The sequence below is a fragment of the Aotus nancymaae genome, unplaced genomic scaffold (genome assembly GCF_030222135.1).
Source record: "Aotus nancymaae isolate 86718 unplaced genomic scaffold, 86718_ANA_hifiasm-v0.15.2.pri h1tg000064l_0, whole genome shotgun sequence".
Classification (NCBI taxonomy): Eukaryota; Metazoa; Chordata; class Mammalia; order Primates; family Aotidae; genus Aotus; species Aotus nancymaae.
The window spans coordinates 11849271-11862222 of NW_026988478.1; positions in this window are offsets into that span (position 1 = coordinate 11849271).

The window sequence follows — 12952 nt, forward strand, 5'->3', positions numbered from 1 at the left end:
ATATTATCACGGCTTCCTAAGAGGCCTTGCTATGTCTCCATTTATAACCTCTCTAAAGCTCCCAAGTGATCTTTGTATAATGCAACCTGATCATACCACTCCTTTGTTTGGAGGCCTGCAGTGATTTCCATTGTTTAGATTATAAAGCTAAACCCTTAACCATAGCATACGGAACTATTCATGTTCTGGCCCTGGCTTTCTTTCCAGTCTCAGATCTCTTCCTGTGTCTTGTTTTCTCACACTATTTTCTAGCCTTGCAAAACTGCCTAAAGATATCCCAACACCACTTGCTACTTTTGGATTCAAGCAACAGAAACCCACTGAAAGCATTTTAATGCATATTTTGAATTGGATGTCCGTCCTGATCATAGAGTAGAATAGCCGGCCAAGCTGAAAATAGAAGACAATTGTGACAAAAGTATTAATAGGTCAGAGAATCTGATATTAGAAGTACAATTCATTCCCTGAAGAGCAAAACTCTGGATTACAAAGTCTTTATGAATTTGGCAAATTTTTATACATGGTCTTTAATTTCTGTCTCCCTGAGTCTGCTCCATTCTTTTTATTTTCTTAACATGGTTTCTCTGTTCAGCTCATCTTGCACATGGAACAATATGATCACCAACCAGAGTGTTCAAAGTCCTCTCAGCTCTAGAGCCATGACCAACTGATGATTCTATCATCAAGTTAAAAATCTAGTCCATTTCATCACTACTTAGCAACACTTTAGCTCTGTAGTCAAACCACGTGTTGATTGTCTCACATCTTTGTTGCTCCACTTAATTACCAGTATCTCCCTTTACACAGAAAAATAACTAAGGATTATTTCCCTGTGCATGGCAGGCGCAGGGGGTGGTGAGGTAGTGGGGTATTTAGCAGTTTAACCTAGAAGAGGCAGGCAGGTAGGACAGGTATGTGACTAACATTCAGTACATACACAAAGCCTCCATGTTTTCATCTGGAATATGCTCTTCTTCTTTTTGCCTGATGGTGATAACCAAACATTTTTCAAAATTCTGTAAGTTTCTGAAGAACAGGGATTTTGTCTTGCTTGTTGCTATATCTCTAACCTGGAAAACACTATGCAATCTTTAAATAGCTGTTGAATTAATGAACCAATACGTTCTTGTTATTTCTCTATAAAGTCTTCCCTACCAAAATATAGCCACTCCTTCCTTTAAACCCAATTAGAATATCCTCTATGCATACCTTTATTAGAAATTAAAATACTGATGTACTTATTTAAGTCCATCACTTTACTAGCCTGTGAGCTCCCTGAGGAAACACCTTGAGAAAATATGATTAATTTCTAACATTTCTAATCCAATGTAGATGCTGAAAAATGTGTCTGTTGAATGAATGACTGAGTAAACGGGCAACATTAACAAGCCCTTCACACTCGTAGTGTCTTTTTGTTCCTCGTTTTTAAGAGCATTATTTTAGGTAAGGTTATGTTATTCACCAGGAAGCAGAAATAAGTAAACCAGCACAAATTTTGTCATTGCAAAGAATATGCCTTACCCTGAAAGCAAAAGTATTTTTCAGCCCATTCCTGTTCCTTTTTCTGCTGGCCTTCCACTGGAGAAATTGGTCTTCAGCACAACCTCTCTCTGAAGAACACTAGAGAACTGTGCTAAAGATCCTGACATAGGACTTTGACTGATTTTGTTCCAATTATAAAACAAGTCTGTATGGAATATACTAATTGGTTCTGTTTTAATATCCTTTAATCACAACACACATAATTCTTTTGCTTGGAAAGCATTTAAAGAATATAATATGCCCAAAACAATCAGATGTATTATACTTTCATCTCCTTAATGAACTTTGCTATACTTTGTTTTTTCCAGTAAATTGCAAATGAGTCACAATCTGGAAAATAATTCTAAAAAAAGAAAGTACTTTCCAAGCATGGAAGCAGTAAATATAAACTTCAGTGTGTGACCATCTGTCAGAGTTAATTACCTTCAGGGATTTCTTCCTCAATTATTTGTTTCTATAGCCAATGTAAGGCAAAATTCAAAGAGTGAACTTTGAATCGTAGCAAATTCTTTATATATTTACCAACTTGTTTCCAACGTTAATTTTCTTTAATATATAAGTAATTATATTAAAATTTTTTTTCTATGAAACTAGAAAGTGAAATTTTCTAAGTTCTTATTCTCTGAAAGTAACTCTAATGAACACTAATTTTTTCAATAACTCGTTTTAATAGCATGTAGGGTTACTTGTCATTTTTAAGTTTGCCTAATGTTATGAGGGTTGCCTCAATGTTTTAAATAAATTTGGTTGAGTAAACCAATAATAGTATTTTTGGAAAGTATCAAAACAGGCATCACTAATTTGCTTATGTTGATCCAGGGTCATTTTAAACATGCAATATCGACAAGCGTTCTCTACAATAACCTTGAATAATTACATGACAGCATTTTTTAGTCTCTTCTGCTCTCACATATGACAGTGAAGTGGCTAATTGCTCTCCAACATTGCCTATTATATCTACAGTTAATTAACTGCAATAATTATCTATGGGACTTTGCTGTACAATTAGAAAGTTTCTGATATAACAAATAAATTTTGCTTCCTCTTTTGGAGGTGTGCAGCTATATTATATTCAGCAAACATACATTGTTATTTATGGTAAGTATACTCAATTATGATTATCCTCTAGTACCATGAGTGTGAGATAGGAATCTACTTGGGGGCAAGTTACTTAAAGTTTTCTTTGAAACAGTAGTCACACTCAACATGTTTCTCTTCTGAAAGTGGTGGATATGGCCTGGTGCAGTGGCTCACGCCTGTAATCCCAGCACTTTAAGAGGCCAAGGTGAGTGAATCACGAGGTCACGAGATCAAGACCATTCTGGCCAACATGGTGAAACCCCGTCTCTACTAAATATACAAAAAATAGCTGCCATGGTGGTGCATGCCTGTCATTCCAGCTACTAGGGAGGCTGAGGCAGAAGAATTGCTTGAACCCGGGAGGTGGAGGTTGCAGTAAGCCAAGATGGCACCACTGCACTCCAGCCTAGAGACAGAGTGAGACTCTGTCTAAAAAAAAAAAAAAAAGTGGTGGGTACTTATATACTTACAATCATTATAAAAGTCAGCATGAAAACAAATAGCAGCCTGGAGCAGGCAGAAAAAGAATTCAGTTGCTCCCTTTTCATTTTAAATGAATCCTAGAGAGAATCAGTGTGGTTGAAGCAATGTCCCACAATTGCCACCAGCAACTCCGTACCCTCACTCCTCATTACCCCCAACACAAAGCTGAAATCCTCTCACTTCACCAGGCTCTCGGGATCTTTTTAATTTGTTAAATGTTGAATGAAAGAAAAAAAAAGAGAAAAATAAAAACTTCAAGAGAGATAGTTAAGGTTGTAGGAAAAACGGTCATCACAATGGAATGAGAGAGTTTGTCTCACTTTTTTGGATAGAATAATAATCTCAATAAGTAGGCAAACCTGTTTCTGGCTAAAATGGTAGAGATGTGAATTACAGCAATAGAACAGGGGAGAATTATGGGGTGGGAGAATCTAATGATGCAATCTTTAGAGAAGAGATTGTCCTCTCAGAACCCCAACACCCAGATACACGCTGGTTTAGTGAATTTAGTGAAAAGTTCTTTAAAAATGGGGAGAAAAGGCAAGATAATGGAATCTTACTTTAGTTAATAATTGCTTTTCAGGGAAACCTGTCTTATGTACTTTTTTAATCTCATGCTGTTTGAAGAGCAAAAATTTATTAATAATTGTTCCATAAAAAATAGCCAAAAATTATAATCTAAGCAGTTTACTAAATTATATGGACAGTCTTATGCCCAGAAAACTTAGAAGTTTTTTAAAAACATCTTTTAGCATTAGCCTATAGATAATCCTTGGGAGGATATAGATCGAATTATGCTATAGATTAAAGGTATTAGAATCATAGGATCAATGTAAAGTATTAGGCACAGGAAGATATACAAATGGCCAGCAAATACATGAAAAAATGTTCAATGTCATTAGACATTAAACAAATGCAAATCAAAACCACAGAACTTCCCACATACTAGGATGGCTATAAGAATAAAACACTTTTAATAGAAAGTAACAAGTGTTGATGATGATGTGGAGAAATTAGAACTGTAACACACTGTTAATGGGAATGTAAAATGATTTAGCCACTGTAGAAAATAGTTTGATTGGTTCTTAACAAGTTAAATATAGAATTACCATATGACCCAGGAATTCCATTCCTAGATATACCCAAAATAAAAAACAAGTATCTAAACAAATATTTGTTTACAAATGTTCATAGCAGGTCTGTTCACAATAGCCAAAAAGAAAGAAAAACTGAAAATTTCATCAACGAATGAATGAATAAACAAAATGTGGTATCACCAAACAACAGAATATGTTCAGTCATAAAAAGAATAAAGTACTAGCACATGCTACCGATACAGGAGGTAGAAAGAAATTATTTAGGCAGATAGTGAGTGCAAAAGAGTCCTCAGCAAAGCTTCCCTTCTAACAAAAAGCAGCCCCCAACAGCATTTCTTTTCTAACAAAGAGTAGCGTGAAAAATGGAGCTGCAAACACAGATAAGCTAGCTGGAAGCTTGCATAGGGTAATCCTGGCAGCTGCACCAATAGAAAAGGGCTACCTCAGGGCCAGGCATATCGAACATAGAGGCTCCATCTTCCCTTTGTGTCACCATGTGTACAGGAACAAAGAAATGGGCAACATGGCACAGCTCAGGCAGAGAACTTGTCTGCATAATAAAAGATTAGGATGGGGGCTACCAGAGATTTGCACCCTATGCAAATAGCACACCTGGTGCTCACACCAGTTTTTCATGCCCTATGTAAATCAGACACCACCTCCTCACCAGTGCATCTATAAGACCCCCTGCATTTCATCAAGGATTCAGCAACCAACCCATTTTTCTGAGACCCCTCTCTGCAGTCGAGAGAGCTATTCTCTTTCTTTCGCCTATTAAACTTCCACTCTCTACCTCACTCTTTGTGTGTCCACGTCCTTGTTCTCCATGGCCATGAGACTACAAACCTCAAGTGTTACTCCAGACAATGAGGCCATTTCAGTACCACATGAATGAATTTGAAAATATGATACCAGTTAAATAAGTTAGACACAGAAAGCCACATATTGCATGATTTTGTCTATATGAAACATCCAGAATAGGTAAATTGATGGAGATAATAAGCAGGTTAGTGGTGGTGGGGGCTGGGTGGAGAAGAAAATAGGAAATAGCTGCTTAGTGGGTCCAGGATTTCCTTCTGGGTTGATGAAAATATTCTGAAACTAGATAGAAGTGATAGCTGTACAATACTGAATTTACTATATGCCACTGAGTTGCATACTTTAAAATGGTTAAAATGAGAAACGTTATATATATTTAGTATTAGAAAAAGGAATAAAATTGAAGAAAAGAGTTGCGTCCACAGCACTTGCTAGGAAACTTACGATGCTTCTCATAAAGTCCAGTGTCACACTTCTCATGGTGCCCTTTCAACCTCCAGATTAAGTGCTTAAATCAGTGCAAGTCTTGTCCATTTTGTGGCACTTGACAGAGTATGTTCTTTTTTTGATATACAGTATAAAAAATGGACTTTGTCAAACACTTATTTTCATTTAAATGTATTCTTTTTTTTTAAAGGTGCTTTGCATTATTAAGAAGTATCATCTCTTTAGGCTATTTTAATAGAAGATTGAAAATGATGATCCTCACAAGTTTTAATAGAAGATTGAAAATGATGATCCTCACGAGTCTCTGCTCATGACACCTATTCTTCCTCTTCCAGAAACTAAATGTTATAACTAAGGTTTTTAGTTGTGGTTTTTTTTCCGTCTTAGCCAATGATCTCATGTATGAGGCTTAATGTCAGTCTTAGCCCCTTGACATGTTCAGTAATCATCTCAAAATACCACACTCATTGTAATATTGTTACTCAACTTTAAAAAGGAAAACAAAGCATTTTATTGATATTTGTGGATATATTGGCCATATGAAATAAATTAATTTGTGTACTTAGGCTAGACCATACTACCTTGCAACCCCAAGCTGCCATGATGCTTGTATTTAGAACTTGAGACGAAGTGTTAGTTTGAAGAGCAGAAGTTTCTAGTCATCACAAATTCATAGTGAAAGACAAATCAAACACAAAGGTCTCACCATCTACATGCCAATCTGAGTGTCTATACAGCAGGTTAAAGTTTAGTCAATCACAGAAGTTTAGGCAAAAAGAAGAAAGTAGAAGAAAAAATAATTTTCCTGCTGCCCCACAAAACATAGCATGTAACTATCAAAAGCAATACAATTCAGATGGTTCACACTACGCAAGGAAAAGTGACATTTACCACATGACTTCTAAGTGAATGTAATAAGACAGATAAAGAAAAACAAAGAGATAACCATTACAGCATAAAAATTAAGGTTCAGAAGAGGAGTTAAGTTTTGGCCGGAAGGATTTGAGAACGTGAGATTAGACTTCAGCTTTATGATATAGTTGAGAACAGACTTTGTGGAGTGTCAGACATTATATGCCAAAATCCAGGTGTCAGAATGAAAGCAGTGTATAAGGCCAATACTACAGTCAAATCTGACTGCACTCAGGAGGCTGTGTGTGTTGGGATGTAGTAAAAGCAAGAAATGCAAGATAGATAGGCCAGAGAATAAAGTCCTTAGATGCCTAGGAAGAGTTTGGATTTACACAAAGGAAAACAGTGATTTTCTTTGAGCTTGCCTGCTTCTGAAATTCTCAGACTAGGAAGATGGCTTGGTTTCAGCATGCTATATGAAGAGAAAAAAACCTAAAGTAAAGGAAACCATCTGGAAGCTGTTAGAGCGAGTTAACTATGCAGTGATGAAGAGCAAAAATGGGGAAGGGATATGGAAGTAGAGAAGGTACAAATGCAAGAGCCATCTCAAACAGACAATAGGATGTTCTCACAGAACAGGTAAAAGGCAGAGAAGGCTAGCACGAATTTCTGAGAGGAAGCAATGGGGAGGGTAGGAAAGTGAGGTTAATTTCGTTAACGTTAAGCTTGAGACAATAGTAGGGCATCTAATTAGATGACACATCAAGAAAAAATACTACCTTTCCCACTAAACTCAAGTGTATTTCAAATGTAAAACAAGATAATATATGGGAAGATATTTTCCAAGTTATATAAATGTAGGGTATGTAAAAAAGATGTCTTCATTGTTATTTCCCTTAATAACAATTATAATATGACAAGGCTGACATTTGAGGGGGCTCAACACTGGATAGATTAGTGCATGTTTCCTTAATGGTAATTAAAACCTCAAGCATGCATGAATTTACTTGGTAATGTGGCTAGATAAAGAACAATAGGATAATAACCTTCCAACAAAGTTTAAGAAAGAACTAATGATGGAATTTCAACAGGGGATTTAGATTTACATACCTGAGTAAAGGTTGTGTTTTCTTTGTCATAGAAGTTTCTTTGTCATAATTTGATAAGCATCAAATTCAATATTTGGACATAATGGGCAGTTTAACATACTGTAACTTGTTAACTATTACTGCTGCAACACACTGAAACACGAAGACATACACAGGGAAGCAAAATAAAAAAGAATTAGATGGCCAGTGGTGTTACAATGTGCAAAGCAATGGTGTTGCCATATTTTCAATCATCCTTTTGAAACTAAAATAACGATTTTATTAAGAGATTTGTCTGTTTTTTGTTTGTTTATATGAAGTGACCAGCCAGGGTGCTGTGAGAGTTGTTTCTTTCCAACTCAATAGTATCTGATTAGAGAAAATTACTCTGTTGATCTGCCTAGTGAAAGGGTAAAGGAAGCTGATTATTCTTAGCTTTGATAAGTAAATTAAAATAGCTAAATTCTACAGCAACCAAAATGATGCCTTGAGTAAATTAATGGCTAAGAAAATCAATAGGCTATAACTTTCTTCTTGGTAACAAGATTTAATTTAAAGCTTATGGCAGAACAGTTGCTTTGTACAGAATTCCTCTAAGAGGTAGATTTTTTTACTGAAAAAAAAAAAAAACAGTTCATTTTAGACTTGTCTTTTCTCATTACTTAACACTCACATACCAATATAGTTGTACCTACTCTAACTACTACAGTTTTTAAAGTAGCTGATCAAGTCACAGAAATGAGATCTCCAGAATGTTACCCAGAAATTATATGGTTCACATTCCGTTTGTAATACATTCAGTAATGAGCATGTATCACCTTTAGGACAGCAATAAAAATAAGTACCATCATTGACATGGCAATATAATTGTATTGTAATTCAAAAATAGGGTAACATTTAAATGAATTAAGTATTCTATAGCAAGCTAAAGAAATAAAATGCTGATGTAAATATATAAAAAAGAAAACTCTAGGGACATTTTATATGCTAAGTAAAACACTAACAGGAAAATATCATAGATTATAAAACATTTGACTTTTACATAAACTCTTAAACAATTTCTCAGTTTTTCTTGCTCCATACAGAAATTGTTTTCTCCTTTTTTTCTCACACAATATTATCATGTGTGTGTGTGTGCCTCCTCAAAAACCTTACTGAAATGTAAGATTTCCATTCCTCAATCACCTCAGCATTCTGCTCCATTTAGCAGCCCTAAAGATTTGCAGAGGGCAAATCACGTCAAGCCAGAGCTAAATATCATAATTGACAAAGTGTGTATCAGCAGTTAATGACCTTCTGTAGACAAAAGAAGCACAATATAAAAAAAGAAAACATACAGAAAGAATATAAAACTGCAGTCCTTTTATGAAATGTTAAACCTTATCCTAATTGTATTTATTTAAACATCTTAAATGCACAAAGATCAAATGCTTATCCTTTCCAGCTTAGGATTTTGCTCATCCTTAAATAATATGAAGTAGAGGTCTTTTTTCTTTTTGTTATTCATAAAAAGTAAATAGAACGACAGCCCATGGAGGTCAGGGTATTTGTCTCACTTGTTTCATTATAAACTCAATACTTTAAAATTGTCTAGTGTGTTAGTAATTAATGTTATCAATAGTTAAATGGAGATGCTTATATAAAGATACAAATATTTGTTGAATTTGACAAAGCTAAAGGCTATGTCTTTCATCTCGGAACATATCCTAATTTACTGTGTTCGACTAATGTTGGATTTTATGGCTGAGTCTACGTAGGCTGGATCACATCAAAAACATTATCAGAGTACTAGCTAAGATAATAACTAAAAATGAAGAAAAGAAAATAATACAAAGCAGTCAACAACATACATCAATATTTGTTTAAATAGAGTCCACCTCTGGATCGTGAGCTCATCTCCAGAGATATGGAGGGATATCTCGACCCTGTAAAAGAAAAGTTGTACTAAACACTTGTTAAACATGACAAGAAAGACTTCATTCAAGACAACTGCAATAGGGGTCAAGGCAATGGCAGCAGGGTAGAGGGCCTGGCTGAAACAGAAGTCAGGAGGATTTTTAAATGCTGGAGTGAGCTAGTGGAAAAGTACTAGAGGACCTTGGTGTGAGGGTGGGTGGGGAGTTGGCTGATGTGATTAGGCCATCTGTATTTGCTAATTGACTCCTACCTTTCCACAGAGACTAGAAGACAGTGACCCTATCTTTCTTTATTGTATTTCTAAGGGATGGCCTCAAGGTCCTTGAGAAATGCACTCCAGGGTTGTAAAAGTGGCAAGAGGTCAGCGGAATATTTACATCTCAAAGAGTCAGAGAAAGAATTTACACGGGAAATTTTCTTAGGTAAATGCCCTAAGAAAAGGAAGGTCAGGGACCTAAAGTCAAAACGCCTGTCTAAAATTTAATAGTGCTGAGGGGAATATTAAAGCTCTCTTGGTAATGCACTTAGAACTAATTCAGAATTGTAAAGCTAGAGAATAGCTGCAAAATTAAGGAATAACTTATTGGTCAGAATATGCTCCCTGGGTCTCCCCATATACAAAAAAAATGGCTTCCTTTCAGCTGCCTTGATTTTTTTCATTTTGCCTTATTATAGTCACTGAAATTAGATGAATAAAACATTATTTAAGCCATCAAACAGTCTTTTAAAATCCAAATATTTTTAAGACCAATCATTCAAAAATCAGGAAAGTGATGAGCACTGCATCAATAATACTGGAAATGAAAAATTAGTTTCCTAAAGACTGACTTGGAGGCAATATAGAGAGGAGGTAACAGACTCCAAAGCCGTGTTCAGATTTGGACTTCACTCCCTATTATCTAAATTTCCTTGTACAAGTTATTTATACAATTTTTCTGTGTTTTCTCATCTGTAGGAAACAGACACACAAGTTTATTGGGCTAAGTAAATTAACATTATTCAGTACTTAGAAGTATAGTTACAGTGTTAGCTATTTCTATTAGTGTTTTAGAAATTGAAGAAATGTTTTAAACTTCCAAAAAATAGATAAATAGAAACTTTTTTAAAGTATTTCAAGTTGAATTCTGATTCTGAATGATTTGCTGTTTTGCATTTGCTTTCTGGAAGCAAGCCTTACTTTCCCTGTCATAAATTTTCTAAATGTACCCAATTAAAATAAATGCTTACTGAACTAAGAAGGATAAAGTTCCTTCTGGCATTAATAGTCAATGCTTTGATTCTTTACCAAAAATTAGCCAAAATATAAACATGTATTGCAGTAGTATTTCCCATAGAAGCCCCAAATGTAACCATGTGATCATGGAACAAAACGTACGTGTAACCAGATGAACTTTCAACTATTTATAGTTGAGAAAAAGGTCTGTCTTCCTGTACTGCCCTCGCTGGAAGGTGAAGTAGTAAATTCTTTTTCAGGCAAATAAATAATGTAGCACAGAAACATAATACATCTTTGTAAGTAGTATGAATAATTATGATTAAAACTTACATGCAAACCTATTGCAGGAAATAAGTAAAAGATAGATTCTATAATCAAAAGTTGTAGTAACAGTCTCTTAAATCATATAAATAGATGGCATATATACCATTATATGCAGATAATAATGGAATATTTTGTTCCTTAAAGTATTTGTTAGACTTTAATTCTACCTTGCTTGCAAACAGCATTTTACATTGAGAAAGTCAATATTCATATTTGACTTTGACTTAGGAATAAGAGAATTTTTTAGTTTTCTTCCCTGGAATATTAACAAAGTTAACAAGAGTATTATCGGAGAACTGTGTTTTACTTGTTTGTTTTACTTGTTTTATTGAAACTTATTTTGCTAAGTGATACATACATACATAAAAATAAGTTTTCATTTTAATTGTAGATGTGATTTTTGTTTTGTTTTCCAAAAAATAGTATTCATTTTCATAAGGTCCATGGAGAAACACTTATTTTTCTGTATCAGAAACATTTGAAATTTATCATTATATATCAGCAATAGTTCTAACTTTTGGCTTAGAGAACCTGATTGAAACATGTGAATAATGATGATCATAATAACAACAATAATACCTAATGTTTGTATGGCTCATTATGGTGTTAAAAGAAAATCTTCAGTCAAATTAAAGTTTAATTGAGCAATGAATGATTCGTGAGTCAGGAAGCCCCCAGCATCACAGCAGATTCAAAGAGAGTCCAGGGATGCCTCATGGTCAGAATAAATTTATAGACCAAAAAAAAAAAAAAAAAGGCGAAGTGATACTGTAGTACTTTCTCCTTAGTTCTGCTGAGAATGGGGTCTTTGTCACATAACCATGAAAAATACTAGGCTCGCACATACTTTGACGGGTGAGGAAAATGGAATTTATTGAGAAAAAAGGTGAAAAAAGAGAAACAAGGACCCTCAGAAGAGTGAAAGTCCTGCTATTACAGGCTTCCCACCTCACAGATTGAATGCCAGGCTCCACTCTGGGACAGGAGTGGGCTAGCTCCTCCTTCCTGCAAATGGCGGGAACATCCCAAAACCCCCGCTTCTTCTCTCAGAACACAGGCTGGTTGGAGTTTCTCTGGGGACCCCTCCACACCTGGCTGTCTCTGACATATAGATATCAGAAGTGAGGGATAGAAACAACTGGATTGGGCCGGGTGCTGTGGCTCACGCCTATAATCCCAGCACTTTGGGAGGCCGAGGCGGGTGGATCACAAGGTCAAGAGATAGAGACCATCCTGGTCAACAAGGTGAAACCCCAACTCTACCAAAAAAAAAAAATACAAAAATTAGCTGGGCACAGTGGCCCATGCCTGTAGTCCCAGCTACTCGGGAGGCTGAGGCGGGAGAATTGCTTGAACCCAGGAGGCGGAGGTTGTGGTGAGCCGAGATCGCGCCATTGCACTCCAACCTGGGTAACAAGAGCGAAACTCCATCTCAAAAAACAAAAAAAAAAGAAACAACTGGATTGGTTACAGCTCATTGTTGGTCTTATTTGAACACAGTCTAAACACTTAGCAGTGTATGAGTGGTTGAAGTACAGCTCCTGGGATTGGCCAAGACTCAGCTATTGTTACAGGTGCATATTCCTAAGTTAGGTTTCCAATCTTATCTACCTATTAAGTTAGGTTGAGTTCATCCACAAAGACTTGAATCTAGAAGTACAGAATCCTTTTCAGGGCATATTTAGTTTGCTTTAAACAATGGTTTTGAAAAGTATGTTGGTACCCATTACCATATATATACCAGCCCACAGTATTGTGAGACTGGTAATTTTAGAACCCTAATTTCATTGACAAAGAAACTGAGATTCTAAGTATTAATGACTTCCCTAATATCACGTAATAGTAACCAACTCCAGTAAAAGATTACAACCTGTATCTTAAGTATTTTCTATTTTCTGAAAGAAACAATTTAAAGTTAGATGTCTAACACAAGATTTTTCAAATCCTGAAAATTCTCATGCTCTCAAACACCTATGTATGACTCCGAAACTATTAAAGATGTCCATTTTTAAATATAGGTGGAGAGAAAAAGAAAAATCTCTAGAGGCTAGAAACAAGGTGGGCATAGAAATCACTGAAAACAGCAG